General features: G+C 36.5%; 2 long non-coding RNA genes across 6 annotated transcripts in view; one reads left to right on the top strand and one right to left on the bottom strand.

Moving 5' to 3' along the window:
- Positions 1–17,680, top strand: part of LOC128558450 (uncharacterized) — a 142,153-nt gene that overhangs the window by 107,718 nt on the left and 16,755 nt on the right. The window lies entirely within an intron of this gene.
- LOC123554794 (uncharacterized) lies at positions 4,103–17,580 on the bottom strand. Its single transcript, XR_006687117.2, has 3 exons — positions 17,098–17,580; positions 5,471–6,443; positions 4,103–5,248 (listed from the first exon to the last, which is right to left on the bottom strand). It is a non-coding gene; the product is annotated as an uncharacterized LOC123554794 (long non-coding RNA).

Below are 17,680 nucleotides of genomic sequence, written 5' to 3'. Positions count from 1 at the left end.
TTGATTCTCCTTTTATCTAGCCTATATAACGTTATTTCTACATTCCCAGCTATATAAATGTTATCCGAGCACTGATGCTCTTTCCTTCTAAGCTATATAATTGTTATCTGGGCACTGATGCTCCTTCACTGTAGGCTTTATAACTGTAATCCGGGACACTCATGCTCTTCCGATCTAGGCTATATAACTGTTATCCCTTCATTCTAAGCTATATAACTGTTTTTTATCGAGCACTGATGCTCCTTCATTTAAGGTTATATAACTGCTCCTTCAGTCTTAGCTCTATAACTGTTTATCCTGGCACTGGCTGCTCTTCCATTCTAAGCTATAATATAACTGTTACCCGGGACACTAGAGCTCATTCACTCTAGGCTATATAACTGTTATCCGGTCTTTCCAAGCTGTATAACTGTTATCCGGGAACAGATGCTCTTTTACGCTAGTCTGTATAACTATTATCCAGGAACTGATGCTCCATCACTCTATGATATGTAACTGTAATCCGGTCACTCATGCTCTTTTACGCTAGTCTATATAACTATTATCCAGGAACTGATGCTCCTTCACTCTAGGCTATGTAACTGTAATCCGGGCACTCATGTTCCTTCAGTCTAGCCTATATCACCTTAATTCCGAGGTTTTGATGGTTCATGCTGAGATATATAACTTAAAATCTGGGGCGCTGATGTCCCTTCAATACAAGCTATATAACTGCCGGGCACAGATGCTCCTTCATTCCAAGCTATATAACTTTTATCCGGGCACTGATGCTCCTTCACTTTAGGCTGTATAACTGTTATCCGGGACACTGATGCGCCTTAATTCTAGGCTATAGAACTGTCATCTGGGCCTGGGCTATATAATTGTATTATAGGGCACTTAAGCTTCCTCATTCTAGGCTGTATAATCGTAATCCGAAATACTAATGATCCTTCATTCTAGGCTATGTAACTTCATCCGGGCACTGGTACTTTTTCATTCGTGGTTAATGGTTATATAGCTTAATATGGGCAATGATGCTCTTTCATTATAGGCTTTATAACTGTTATCCGGGCAATGATGCTCATTCATTCTAGTTTATATAACTATTATCCAGGACACTGATATATAACTGCAAAACGGGACACTGGTTCTCTTTCAGTCTAGGCTATATAACTGTTAACCCTTCATTCTAAGCTATATAACTATTATCCGAGCACCGATGCTCCTTTGTTCTATGCGCGTGCACTGATGCTCCTTCATTATATGCTGTTTAACTGTTATCCAGGACACTGATCGTCTTCACTCTAAGTTATATAACTGTTTTCTTGGCACTGATCCTTCACGCTAGGCTATATACCTGTTTTCTGGGAACTGATACGCCTTCATTCTAGGCTATATAACTGATATTCGGGCATTGCTGCTCCTTCATTTTAGGCTATATAACTGTTACCAGTGACACTGATACTCTTCAGTCTAGGCTGTATAATCTTGGCACTGATGTTCCTTCACTCTAGGCTAAATAACTGTTATCCCGAACACTGATGTTCCTTCACTTTAGGCTATATAAAACTTTTCCGGGAACTGATACCCCTTCAGTCTAGGCTATATAACTGTTATGTGGGACACTGATGCTCTTCGCTCTGGGCTATATAACAGTTATCTTGGCACTGATGATCCTTAACTCTAGGCTAAATAACACTTAACCGGAACACTGATGTTCCTTCACTTTAGGCTATATAAAACTTTTCCGGAAACTGATACCCCTTCATTCTAGGCTATAACTGTAATCCTGGCACTAATGTTCATCTACTCTAGGCTATATACCGGTCTCTATTATCCGGGCACAGATGCTCCTTCATTCTTAACTACAAAACTATTATCTGGGCACTCGTTCATTCTAGGCTATATAACTTAAGATTTGGGCACTGATGATACTTTACTGTAGGCTATTTACATGTAGTTGTTATCCGGGCATTTATTCTCATTCACTCTAGGCTATATATCTGTTATGCGGGCATTGATGCTCCTTCATTCTAGGTTATAAAGCCGCAGTCTGGACCCTGGTGGTCCTTCATTATAGGTTAAAGACACTGATTCTGGTATGCCTGGTATGTGGCCTATGGAGATGATAAGGTCTGCGTATTGGCGATAAGGGCCAATACACAAGTCAGGACCATTGGTAGACTTGCTTCTGTTTATCATAATAAGCTACTGTATAGCTACTGTGCAGTAAATAAATTGCAGGTGATATTTCTCACCTTTATAGCAAATCAGTTCTCACCTTTATAACGAGTTTAGAAAGCTTGATTGAATTAGGGCTAAATAAACAAAGTGATAAGATACAACAGTGTTTTATCATATTTTTAATAAAGTAAGTTTTGTAACAATTACATCTCATTATTGCTGTTTTTTATTATCAAAATATAAAAAAATGCATTCAGGCACATAGCTTTTAGAAGTAATAAATTATTGTGTATTTTGAACAATGATATATCTTTATTGCTGGATTTTATTATACATAAAAGAAAGTTAACATTATTTAGACAACACAAGAGGAATTAAGCATTTTTAATATATAACATCCTTCTGTCTATATACCTTCTTTATCTATTAAAAATGCAACTGAACGCTTCTTTAATTTCTAATAAAATCCAGCAATTATCTTTTTTTTTCGTTTTTATTTTGTTACTTTTGATAAAAAGATCATAATCATTGAATAAACAAACTTGTAATTTTTCTTATTAAAGGTCCATTACTAAGGGAGAGTGAGTTGGCAATTTTTTTCATAGCCAGTGCATAGACTTCTGCAAGACACTAAATAATGAAGATTGGCAGGTCAAAATTTACAGAAGGTCTTTGGAACTCAAAGAAACAACAGCATTTCAATTAATAAAACGCAAAACACAGGAAATAACCAATTTACCTATAGGCAATAAAATTTATGATTCTCTGACAATTTTTTTTTTTTCACTCTAGGCTATATAACTGTTATCCGGTAGGCTACATGGCACTGATGCTCCTTCATTCCAATTTATATAATTGTTATCCGGGAACTGATGATCTTTCATTCTCAGCTGTATAACTATTACTAGTAACCAGGCACTGGTGCTGCTTTATTCTAAGCTATTTAACTGTTATCCGGGCACTAATGCTCCTTCATTCTAAGCTGTTTAATGGTTAACCGGGCACTAATATTCCTTCATTCTAAGTTATTTTACTGTTATCACGGCACTAATACTCCTTCATTCTAAGCTATCTAACTGTTATCCGGGCACTAATACTCCTTCATTTTAAGCTATTTAACCGTTATCCAGCAGCAATGCAGGGTATTGATGCTCCTTTATTCTAGGCTGTATAACTGTAATGCAGGGTAATGATGCTCCTTTATTCTAGGCTGTATAACTGTAATGCAGAATTATGATGTCCCTTTCTTCTAGGCTATATAACTGCAATGCAGGGTAATGATGCTCCTTTATTCTAGGCTGTATAACTGTTACGCAGGGTACTGATTCTCTTATATTCTAGACTATTTAATTGTTATACGGATCACTGATGCTTCCCCTTTCTTGATTATGTAACTCTGATACGGGAAATTGATGATTCCTCATTCAATGTTTTGTATCTTAAGTAACACGAGGTAATGTTCCCTTATTTGAGGCTTTAAACTATTAAAATATTAGACAATGATTCGTTCCGATTCTAGGCTATGTATCTGTAATACGGGACACTCCTGTTTTTCCTTTCTTGGTCATATAACTGTAATACGGGGAATTGATAATTCTCCTGTCTAAACCATGTTACTGTAATATAGTACTGATGCTTCCACATTCTAGGCCAGATAAGAGTAATTCGGGTCTCATATGTTTCCCTGTTCTAAGTCAGATAACTTTTATACGGGGCACAAATTTTTACCCATTCTAGACCATATAATTGTAATCCGGGGCTCAAATGTTTCCCTGTACTAAGTCATGTAACTGTTATACGGGGCACAAATGCTTCCCCATTGTAGGCCATATAACTGTAATCCGAGGGAAAACTGTTTCCCTCCGCCACAAAACTTTAATATGTGGTACTAATGTTTCCCCATTGAAGACCATATAATTGTAATATGAGATAAGGCTAGCGGTTAAAAGTCCATTCCAATGGATGAAACAAAGCTGAAACTATAGAAGTAATGGAGATACAAAATGTATATTATGTAGTAAAGAATGTTTGTATTAGTATACCAGCTGGCGACACGACCGATTAGTGATTTCTGTGTTTGTCTAACCAGGTTAAAAACTCACTTTGAACAAGTAAATACATGTCTTAAATGTTTAAAAAGGGTCTGAACGTTTTATTCTCATTATATCACATTTACGGTTAAGAATGTGTAGCCCTACCATAAACAAACATATGAGAAACGCCAAGCTTATATGCCAGTGGAGATTTGATTTATGCCCATCAAATACAACATAAAATATAAAGCACTTAAGGACTGGATTTTTATATCATTTTTCTAAAGTCAACTTTTCATTTCCCACAATTATAGATTACCTAAATATAAAGCAAAGTGACGACCTAAAATCTCCGCTTCTTAGGTACTCTTTAGAGGATTTCGAGATAAAGTGAGCCCATGCAATTTGATTAACACCTTTATCTGGCGCTCTGTCAATATGTTGGTAACTTGGAATAGTAAATGACCGAGCCGATATGGGCTTCAACATTTACTGTTTCTAAAGGAGTACTATTGATGTAATTTCGTTTAAAAGGTTGAGTCATGTTTATCCAGAACAGTTTAAAGACATAAAGGTTTTGAGCAAACTAAGAAAAAATAAAAAAGATTCGTGTATATAAATAGGTAATTTTTGCAAACTATGTCTGTAATGCAGGGTAATGATGCTCCTTTATTCTAGGCTATATACATTTGTAACTGCAATGCAGGGCAATGATGCTCCTTTCTTCTAGGCTATATAACTGTAATGCAGGGTAATGATGCTCCTTTATTCTAGGCTGTATAACTGTTACGCAGGGTACTGATTCTCTTATATTCTAGGCTATTTAATTGTAATACGGATCACTGATGCTTCCCCTTTCTTGATCATGTAACTCTGATACGGGGAATTGATGATTCCTCATTCAGTGCTTTGTATCTTAAGTAACACGAGGTACTGTTCCCTTATATGAGGCTTTAAACTATTAAAATATTAGACAATGATTCGTTCCGATTCTAGGCTATGTAACTGTAATACGGGACACTCCTGTTTTTCCTTTCTTGGTCATATAACTGTAAAGAAAAAAAGAAAAAAGATTCATGTATATAAATAGGTAGTTTTTGCAAACTATGTCTGTAACATCATTTGCATATTATGAATAGAAACACTGTGAAACTTGAAAATATGATATGAATTAAATAAATACAAATTCATTAGATTGAGTAACAACAGATGACAACTTTAAAAGTTTATATACACGTAAGTATACATTACTCTTCCTAATTATAGCTGACCTGGTGTGGCCATTGTTTCCGATTGTACCTCATATCGTCTAGAGCTTGAACGTTATCCTCAACTTCCAGCTAGAGACAAGAACTTCCATATATCCGAATACTACATGCATGTTTTTACTGATTCCACATTTGATTACATGTCAAGATATATTAGGTGTTCGCCTTTAATCCCCATTCTGATGCACTCTTTCATAAAAGCACACCTTCGTACGCAAACAAATTATCTAGATTTAACTTCTTTTCTTTTACATTCTAGACTAGATGTCTCATCAACTAAGGATATTGCATGTTCTTGTGTGTAATGCTAAATCTTAGATATACAAGGTCCGGGTCAACAGGTACAATCAATATTCAGTCAAATTTATTTCTGGTCCAAAGATATTAGGCAATTACCTTTGGTCGAAATGGTTCAGGCTATCGCCTCATGTTGCAAGGTCTCCGATTATCGCTTCAGACCGAACGGTTTTAGACTTTCGCCTCAGGTCGAAAGGTTTTAGACTATCGCCAAAGGTTTCGTCTTTATCGCTTAAAATTAAAATATCTCAGACAGTCGCCTTTCATTTTACGCTAGCAGTGACCAGTTCTAGTTTGATCAGTCCTAAGTTTTGTCTAATTTGCAACGGAGTTGTAGCATAAGTTTTCGTTGGGCCAAGTCCAAAGTTTTATTGGGATCCTGGTCGGGTCAAGTCCAAAGTTTTATTGGGATCCTGGTCGGGTCAAGTCCGAAGTTTTGATTGTGTCTAGTCCTAATGTCTAATTGGGTCCAATTCTAAGTTCTGTTCTTGGGTCTAGTCCTAACATTTAAATGGGTCCTAAGTTTTGTTCGGGCCCAATCTTAAGTTAGGGCTGTGTCCAATCCCAATCTCATGTAGCGTCCACATTCAAAATCTGAGTTCGTTCTGGTTGGGTCTTGTCGTAAGATTTTGTCCTAAAATGCCTTATGGACGAGGCTTGACTGACCGTTGGACTGGATCTGAAAAATAAAGTTTATATTTCTAAACATTCAAAATACAATTATGGCTGACGCCTCGTCTGTTTGGTTTCTACACATGCTTTCTATTAGGCCTCTGCGTATTTAATTTTGTCGGAGTCACTGACACGAGTTGTCATAGCACAGTCATCGGGCGCGATTTTCTAAACGTAATCGCCGCTCTGTTGGCAGACAAAATGTTGTCACCCGCGCGCATCTCACGTGCTGGTCTCGTGTTCCATAGCTAACGACAGGAACCGATGAACGTTGAGCGGAAACGCACGAACTGAAACAATAAGATTGAATTCTTATCACGTTCGCTATCAATAAATCACCTTTCTCTGATTGACTTGGAATATGCTCAAATATTTTTCTCGAATCTGAAGTATGTGTCATTAGCATAATTATTAAACGCTGGCAATTTTCACACATATTTATATCAATGCAGTAATATCGTCTAAAAAGAAACGTTTTTGAGATCGAAAAATCAGATTATACCATCTAGCAGTGAGCAATATTTAAAAATAAAAAAAAAGCTTGGTTAACTCTTTAACAATCCGTTCGAATTTATGTAACATGTCGTATGAACATCAACACAAGATATAAAGATGTATGGTGGCTGATTTCTGCTTGTGTCGTCCTTTAGTTCTGGTGTCCCCGCCAGAACGAAAGAACGACGTTTTCCTCTTTTGACGTTGTTTCGTTCCCTCGTTCTGGCACCCCCGCCAAAACGAAGAATGCAATGCGACAGAACGAAAGAACAACACTTATAAACGGCGCCCCCCAAAAAAACGTCGTCTTGGCGTTCTGTCGTTCTGGCGCACGACGGAACGAAACAACGCCAAATGTGAACATATCGTTATGGCGTTCTGGCGCGTTCCGGTAGTGCATGCGCAGTATTAGTAGACAAATCTAAATGAAAGAAGTATGGATTATGAGAGTAAATTTATGTTTTAAAACACAGTAAGGAGTCTGAATGTTTACCTTATGCAGCGTGATCTGTCATTTTGAGAAAAATACCTGATTTGCCACTTAGAGGCTATTTACCAATAAAAGAAATTGTTCTTTGTTCGTATGAAATTCAGCTACTTCAGAACAATTTTGATACAGTTTCTAGATTTTCACTCCGTCGTAGACCTATTTTCCACAAGATTTCTATACATTTGTTTCAAGAAAACGAAAAGAAAAAGGGATGTTGAATAGTATGCAGTAAAATGCAAGTCAGCTGAAGTCAGGTACCTTCATATTGCCACATTTCAGACAGCGGTCCGCAGAATAAACACCCTACATTCGTTTTCAAGTAAACAACTCGAAAACATGCGAATATTAGCATGAAAAGTGTCTTATTTTATGTGAAATGATGCCATTTGGTGTATTCGCAAATGCGCTAAAAATGAGAAAGAAAATAGGATCTATTTATAAGGGACTTCTTTCGACTACACCACGGAAGCACATTTTTGACCGAATTACTGCTATGAAACAGGACAACACTGTGCATGCTCTACCGGACCGCGCCAGAACGCCAGAACGATATTTTCACATTTGACGAGGGAACGAAACAACGCCAAATGTGAAAACGTCGTTCTTTCGTTCTCGCGGGGGCGCCAGAACGACATCACGACACTGGCAGAAATCAGCCATGTTTGCATGTATTTCACGCAGGGATGCACTGGCCAAATACAGAATATACACAACTGTTTGGTTAGAAAATAACTTCTTTCAGTGTTGCAATTGGTAGTGTGAAAAAATAGGATAAATATGATCCGTGGTGAATATGGTCCTACACAGCAAAATCATAAACAAAGCAGTTATTACCATTTAAGGGACACACTCAATAACTTCTTCATCAAATTATTAATTCGTTATATAAAATCTTTACAACGAAATCTTATTTCGTTAATTTGTTTGTGTTGTTTTCTTCATTCTTCGAAATTTTAATTCATTAAACAGCAATCTTAATTCGTTGTAACGTTTCACGGAACTGTATACAAATGTATACCAATTATTCTTTCAACTTCTTTGATCCATTTTAAATCAACCAGTAAGTTCAATATTTCCCCTCTACAGGTGGCTTCATGAAAGACAATTCTTTATTTCAAAGGAAACTCTCAGATATATAATTTCAATTTGGACAATAATACAAACTGTCAGACAAGAAAATTTGTCATGATTCGTGAAATTTCCTACGTTTTAGATATTTGAACTGATTTCATTTTGATAAATGTTTCTACAATAGCTCCCATCTGTGTGAAAGAGCACCGCTGCGGACATTTATCAAGCTGAAGTTAAAAATTTAATCAAAATAGTGGGTCCTGTAAAGTTCTGTTAAATCAACATTGAAATGTTTGAATTCCTGATTTTAGTTTCGTATCTCAGTGGCTAATCAGAGAAACGCGAGCAAATGTATTGAATACGTATCTATTACATAAATGATAAAGTAGCTCTGTATGATTTCGGCGATCAAAGCGAAAGTGCAGATATCGACGCAGCAGCGATTAAGGCTCGAATTAATTCAATCTCAGTGGTGTTTAAGGAGCCGAACTCCATATAACCACTTCAGTCTCCCACAATCTTAATCCACGATCCCTTTGTTTGTTCAAAGTTTTCATCACTTTACACGTTCTATAATCTGTCTTTGATAGTTGAAGTATCATAGTTTTCTAAATAGCTCAACAAGATAAAGAATAAGCGGGCTTAATTCCATATACGGCATTCGCCGCTACTTCTGTTCCACCGACCAGGCTATGTCCAAATTAATAAAGGTTTATATGTTTTGCTCCAAGTGTATACTAATTATAGGAATAATCAAATGGTGCCTACATCGGCTGGGTAAGCAGGATAAATGACTGCAGCGTTGCCCTCACAACTGTTATTCTCCAGTTGTACATAAAGTGCTTTGATTGTGTACAAAATTGTCCGTGCCGAAAATATACATACTTTCTTCCAGACATATACCATGTATAGAAATGGTTCATGCTCCAAGAATATACAAAATAGGGTAAACAGTTTATGCTCAGGTAATATAAGACTTTCTACAGGTTCCAAGGGAATATACAAAATGCTTCATGCTCCAATGCTAGATGAATATTTTATTATCTAAAAGTATACAAATTATGCTCGAGTGGTATACAAATTTTCTCATGCTCCGAGGGTATACAAAATGCTTCACTTTCCAATGGCAGAAGAATAGTTCATGATCCAAGAGTATACAAAGGTTTTATGCTCAAGTGTTTTACAAATGTCCTCATGCTCCGCGGGTATACAAATTGGTTTGTGCTCTCTGGGGTTTATAAATGGAACACAAGTTTCCTCATGCTCCGCGGGTATACAAATTGGTTTGTGCTCTCTGGGGTTTATAAATGGAACACAAGTTTCCTTATGCTCCGAGGGTATACAAATTGGTTTGTGCTCTCTGAGGTTTATAAATGGAACACGAGTTTCCTCATGCTCCGAGGGTATACAAATTGGTTTGTGCTCTCTGGGGTTTATAAATGGAACACAAGTTTCCTCATGCTCCGAGGGTATACAAATTGGTTTGTGCTCTCTGGGGTTTATAAATGGAACACAAGTTTCCTCATGCTCCGAGGGTATACAAATTGGTTTGTGCTCTCTGGGGTTTATAAATGGAACACAAGTTTCCTCATGCTCCGAGGGTATACAAATTGGTTTGTGCTCTCTGTGGTTTATAAATGGAACACAAGTTTCCTCATGCTCCGAGGGTATACAAATTGGTTTGTGCTCTCTGTGGTTTATAAATGGAACACAAGTTTCCTCATGCTCCGAGGGTATACAAATTGGTTTGTGCTCTCTGTGGTTTATAAATGGAACACAAGTTTCCTCATGCTCCGAGGGTATACAAAATGCTTCATGTTCCAATGACAGATGAATGTCTCGTGATCCAAGAGAAGAGAAAATACAAATAATTCTTGCTAATATTTCGTGTTGTTCCAGTGGTATTCTAATCATGTTTAGAAGAGTGAGTGATGATAGTATAATTATATTGTAGTATTTTGGTGAGCTGACGACAGTGTGAATTTGTCTGTCGTGCTACGATGCTTAGGAATCACAGGCTACTTAAAATACAGGTAACCAACAAAAATGAAGTGAATGGTATTGGTGTATAACAATAGATATATTTGTGAGACTGTAGTGAAGTAAATGTTTCACAGTTTATATATTTGTGAGACTATGATATTGTGAAAGTTTCATAGTAGATTTATTTACTAGACTGCGGTGATGTAAATGCTTCACAACAGATAAATTTCTGAGATTACGTTAAAGTAAATGTTTCACAGTAGAAATATGTGAGATTGTGGTAATGTAAATGTTTCACAGTAGAAATATGTGAGATTGTGGTAATGTAAATGTTTCACAGTAGATATACTATGTGAGATTGTGTAATGTAAATGTTTCACAGTAGTTTATACTATTGAGATTGCTGTAATGTAAATGTTTCACAGTAGATATATTTGTGAGATGTGGTATGTAATGTTCACAGTAGATATATGTGAGATTGTGTAATGTAAATGTTTCACAGTAGATAACTATGTGAGATTGTGGTAATGTAAATGTTTCACAGTAGATATACTATGTGAGATTGTGGTAATGTAAATGTTTCACAGTAGATATACTATGTGAGATTGCAGTTATGTAAAAGTTTCACAGGAAGCTACATCTATGAGATTGCTGTAATGCAAATATTTCACGATAGATATATTTGTGAGAGTGTAGTATTGTGAACGTTTCTATGGCGTACCATTTGGGTCGAAGATCTGCTTTGCGTGCGTGCACATTTCAAAATGTATGTGCACGTATAAAAATATGCGTGTACGTTTAAATATATACGTCCACGTGTATATTTTATACGCGCACGCGTAATTATGCAAGTGCAAGCTTATATTGACGTGCGCGTGTATATATCCGTGCACTTGTTATTACGCGTGCACTAATAAATTTTCGCGTGCACCTACATATTTATGTGTGCACGTATGAAAATATACACGTGAACGTAAATTTTTACGCATGCACGCACATTCTAGTCGCATTTAAATATACGCGTGCACCTATATATTTACAAGTTTACGCGTAAATAGACGTATAATTCTCGCATGAAAACGTGTAATTCTGGGTGCTCGTATATGTACGCGTGCACCTTTATATTTACCAGTGTACGCGTAAATATATATGTGAACGTATAATTTTACGTAAATATATATGTGAACGTATAATTTTACGCGTGCACGCGTAATTCTGGGTGCTCGTATATATACACGTGCACCCATATATGGACGTACACGCACAAATCTATAGGTGCACGCGGAATTATATATGGATGTACACGCGTAAATTTACACGTGTACACGTAATTACAAGTGCACGTATATATACATGCGCACGTACATATAAACGTACATTTACATATTTACGCGTGCACGCATATTTTTATACGTGCACGTATATTCTGAAATGTTCGCGCACGCAAAGCAGACTTTCGATCCAAATGGTACACCATACGTTTCATAGTGATTGTGTAAACAGTTCACAGTAGAAAACCCGGAAATTCTAATGAGGGTATTGGACCTCGTAAAAAAAAAAGATTTCACGCTTGCAAAACCTTTTTAGGAATGCATCTTTCCTCGGTACTTATACTTTAAATATACTGGGTTGGGTATCATGCCACGTGTCTACGACGTGATAGTCCAGTGAGGCAGCACTATAAGGCATACAGACACTAAATAGAAAAATGGCGCGAAAAAAAATGGTAGTCGCATAATGGCAGATACAAATAGTCCTCAGTATTTTTGGCTCTCTAGAGCTATTTTCCTTATTTTCTTTGCAATTTTTTTTTTGCTAAAATCACATGACAGATCTATGCTTGACATGTAGGTAGCATTTTCATAATGAAATAACAACATGACAAAAATGTTCATGGAAACCTAGATCATACACCACCAGTATAATTTGAGGTATCATTTTTTAGCTGATTTTTGCAGTTTGTGTGTTTGACTGAAATTATTTTTCTTGCATCAAACATGACCCCCACTTTTCTTCTGATTTTTATTTAGCAATGACAATATTCTTCAAGAAAATGTAGGTTACAGACATTTAAAATGGGTCCTGATGTGTGCTGCGGTCATGGGAAATATGTCAGTTTTATATAGAATAAAGAACAACAACTATTTAGTGTGTTATAACCTATAAAGTTGGGCATTGTGCTCACTGCTACAAGTAGACACCGTCGTTTATATGACTGGAAAATTGGTAAAAAAAGACGTTAAACCCAAACACACACACAAACACACACATACTTTAAATAATATAACAGAAATGCAATAAAAACCAGTGTCCGCCTTGTCATACTTGAGAAGTCACACGATAAAGTTCCGCTGCAATTTTGCATAATGAATTGTCCATTTGTAATGAACAAGGTATCACCTAGCGGTGTCAACCACAGATAATTGCAACAACGCCGGTCATTAGAACACCTGATAATTATTGTTACCGGGTTTTGCTACCGGACATCGTGAATTGTCCAGGTGTCTGTTACGCTTTTTTTTTTTTAAATCAAAAGTTTGACATTTTTAAATGTATAAGTTTCCATTAGTCACATTTAAAGTTTTCGTCTTAAAACGTTTTTCAGAGAATGCTTGCAATCTTAAATATGTTAATACAAGTTGGACTTAACGCCTTGTTACTGAATCAAAGCGGTGCATAGATGATACTGTGGATGAATGAAGTGGTTACAACCGGTCAGACATTCCGTGAACAGACAGTCCTCGGCATTATTCTGGTTGCTACTTAATACATGTATGGTTTAAATCTTTAAATCAAGTTACAAACGTAGGGATGCTGATTATGTTAACATAGGATGTCCAGCTAGTGTTAAGCTTCAATTTGGATGGTCTGACACGAATGACCCCTACCTCTTATTAACATTATGTTTTAATCATCCTGTTACAGGAGCCCGCCACAATGAAAACGTCAGGTACAACAGGCGTCCCGCGGCTTGGTCTGATCACTGGTGCACTAGAAACCTGAAAAGCGCCGCAGGAAATGTCGTAATGCCTGCCAAAATGGCGGCTAACAATAGGATAGTTAAATTATTTTTGTGGGTTTGTCGCTATACTGTCCAAAACTTAAGCGGAATTGAATTTCTACACCTAGACATAATGAGAACATATCTTGTATAATTCTATCAGGTTTATCTCTTTCATCTTAAATTTAGTTGACGGTACAATGGAAGACCGTTAACACTTATAATCGAAAATGCCCGAGGGGACACGAATAAAATACTTAACTCGCTGTCTTAACGTGATTTCCTCTCTAAATTAAAACGTTTAAAATGGAAAATGTAATGTTATGCGACGGTTTTTTAATAATCATGTTTTTCATCCCCGTTACTGAAATAGTTATAATGTTGGCTCATAATGTAAAGTTCAAATATTGTACCATTAAGAAGCTTTCTGGTCTTGTACGGAATGAACAAATTTCACACAACTGTACAGAAACATCCATGCAGTATATTTACGTAGTGCACGAACAGTACACGTCCGTGAAAACCATGTGCTGCATTCCGCAGCAATCAACAAGTCACTTGCTGTTTTTTTTAAGGCCGTCAATGTCATTTTGTGAGCCGATATAGAGCGAATTAAGTTTGACTATGAGAATTATAACTCCTAAAAGTTATGGCATTGTATCAGGTGATTATTTGTTTTCCTTTTGCCACCTATTTCATTGATTATCCTTTTTAAGCAGTTTTAACTTTCATCTCACTCTTTGACACGCTCTAATCATCTTACAGTAAACGTGTTGATAGACCTCTGACACTAAGTAATGCTCGGCTTTCATATCAGAATATCACTTCTGTTGCAATTTTGAAAGTTAAAAAAGATGTTAGAATAAGAGTTCCCCTAGACTTATATGAGACACGGGTGAATCTTGTGAGAACAAAGAATATTTTTACCTCGTATTTGAGCAAGCTTATTAATTTTGATACTAGTATGCATATTTTTATTATTTTGAAATAATCACCGCACAAATTAATGATATTAATGTATTGAATTAATCATGTAAGATATAAGTCTATTATTGAATACATGCATTTATAGAAATAGCAAGTTATTGTATATCAGCTGTTCAGATTTCGTTAATTATGAGGTATTTTTGTTATTTACTAATTACGCATTTCACACATTTTCAAGTATCAGTAGATTTTCGCTAATGTGCACAGTTTAGCACATTTCAAGCCTTCAAGGGTTTCTGCTACCACAAAATAACAAAAAGACAAAGCACTTGTTAAATACCACAAAGCACTTATTAAATACAACTTGTAAAATATGTCTCATTAACAAGTCACTACCCAGCGGCGGCATTATGGGGGTGGAAGAAAGTGAAAGATCCGAGTGTTAAACTGAAAATAGTGTGTAAATGACCGTTGCAACAGTATGAAAAGAGGACAGGAACGTGGGAATTATGTCACCTTATGATATAGAAACGTACGAATCTTACCCGTTACGCTATAGATGCTGATTGTATATATACACTGTGTAAAATCTATCGCATTTACAAACGTTCAGGGGCCTTCATGCCCGAGTGGTTAAGGTCGCTGAGTTCACTTGCCCCTCATCGATGTGGGTCCGAGCCTCACTCGGGGCGTTGAATTCTTCATGTGAGGAAGACATCCAGCTGGCTTACAGAAAGTCGGTGGTTCTAACCAGGTGCCCGCTCGTGATGAAATAATGCACGGAGGGGCACCTGGGGTCTTCCTCCACCATCAAAAGCTGGAAAGTCGTCATATGACCTATAATTGTGTCGGTTCGACGTTAAACCCAACAAAATAAATAACAATGGTTCAACAAACTTTGAACGCATTTTCCATGTTTTATTCTTTTTTAACATTTTTATGTAACATTATATATAAGAAATTGGTATTGTGGAAAATCTTACAGTATTATCTTATAAAATGACCCACTACGTACTGACTAGACCTAGCTAAGAAGCACTGTATAGTATGCTACATGAATTTGAGTTAAGAAGAAAACAAGTGTGGCATCAGTTGTGACAAATAAGTTCATTTCATTTGAAATATTCCATTTCCGATACATCAAACTTCAGATGTCACTAAAACGGTGGGAAAATGTTAATTTTGTACGACACTACAGGTTCTTTCGCGGCGTTGTATCAACATTACCGTCGTCTCCATAGAAACCGAGCAAACTGAGGTGGAAAACACGATTACTACGGTAAATAGCTTCTGGACTCAAACCCTTTGAACTAAGAGCGTAATCCGGCACACAAAACACCCCATGGACCGCCCGAATTTGCGCTCTGCAAATCTCCTAAATTGGATTTTAGGTTACATTAAGGATTGGTTTAAAGTACCCTCTGTTTTGTTTAACTGAGTATTCATTTTCCGCACATAATTACCTAGTAGCAATATTTGTCCATGTTAATTTAAGATTTTTAAAATGTACAAGCTGCACTACAATTTAAACTAAACAATTTTCTTCGTCACTTGTTTGCAGAATAAACAAAAATACAATTGTACATGCACTAATTAATATCTTTGGACGAGCATATAATAACCAAGAAAAAAAAATGGACCGTAGTCTACAGTAAAAAACCTACAACCTGCTTAAAATCGCCGAAAAACACGGAAAATATCATTTCTAAAGTATATACGAATGAAATCGCCGGACTGCCCGAGATCAAGATCAGAAAATATCATATTCTCACCCAGCAGAGACCTAATATGCAACAAGTATATGATTTTTACTCCGCAAGGCTTTCATCGGATACCAACCTTCCTGTGGGGACTCCTGGAGAAGGCGCAATTTGCAAAAACTAATCTAACTTGCCGACAACCAAATTATCTTCTATTTAGCGACACGCCATGACATTTTCTGAAATTGAACACCGGTTTATGTCAATAAAATATAGGCAACTTGAATTGGGAATCCATTAATTGTTGAATTACTTCTATGATTGGGAGGCAAGATAAATTTCCGCTGGCGAACGAAAACCATAAAACGTCAGAAAATTTAGGTTTCGTGTGTAAATATTGTTTCATAATTGCCAGTTGAAAATTGCTACTTTTCGCTTGTTTATAATAGGTTATCAAAGGTTTTCACAGTCGGGAATTTCATCTACATTATTAGCAATAAATCGTTTTTGGTTTGCGAGGTCAATAGGTGAAATTACAAGTACGTTACATACATGATTATTGGAGTCCGATAATTGAAACCCAATATAATGTAAGATGTTTTTTTTTTGTTTTGTTTTGTTTTTTTTTTTACTTTTCTATAAAGGAAACATGTAAGTCTGTATCGGTGATACCATAGCAATACTTGTTCAAAATGGGAAGAGCTATAATATATGTCTATCTAGCAGAAACACTTTTTTAGGAATATGACGTGTATTAGTAAAATATACGCTAAAGTGACAGTACCTGAGGAGGGGGACGGGGGGCGTTGACTCTGCTCTTCGTATAAAGTTGATCCAACCAGTGGGACTGCGTGGAATAGAGAAACTGAGGGATTGTGTAGTATAGAGAAACCGACCCATTTGTGAATGTGTCTTGTAGAAATGTAGTCATGTACTGAAGTTACATGCACGAAATTCACAGGAAGAGCTCTAGCTTTTCTTTTATAACACTTACCAAAGACACGACCATCTTGAGCCAAAAATAAACACAACCAATACTCGATTTGTTGGGATAGAACACTTATACGTAGAATAGATCCGAAAATTAGCATTCTGTGGTCAGTTTTAGCGTTGTTTTCGACTTACTCATTCCTTCAAACCGTCAATTAGAGAAATTCTTTAGGACGGTAGCTACTTTAAGTACATTTAAAAACGATTCTAATGCTGTGTAATCCGATCAAACGTTTTCTGTACACAGTTTCAAGCTAAAGTAAATAATGTAAAAACTGTTGACAGAGTTCCCTGCAGATATTTGTACAAGTTTTCCACTGGTATTTGTTACTGTTCTGTCAGCGATTAGCTCCAAATGTAATCAGCTCTATTGTACATTTTGTTCATTATGTTGTATAACTCTCATTAAATTTATATTCTGCATTGAACTGTATTGAATATGCGTTACATTTTCTGGTTTGGTTAAATCGAGGCTTAACGATTACAATTCATATCAAGCTGAATGGGAATAAAAATGGGAGAGCGGGTTTTCTGGCGGTCTTTTCATACACGCAAAAGTACCCTATTGTATTCGCGTGAAAATCTAT

The sequence above is a fragment of the Mercenaria mercenaria genome, chromosome 7, assembly GCF_021730395.1.
Source record: "Mercenaria mercenaria strain notata chromosome 7, MADL_Memer_1, whole genome shotgun sequence".
In the NCBI taxonomy this organism is placed as follows: domain Eukaryota; kingdom Metazoa; phylum Mollusca; class Bivalvia; order Venerida; family Veneridae; genus Mercenaria; species Mercenaria mercenaria.
This window is presented reverse-complemented; position numbering and strand designations above follow the sequence as displayed.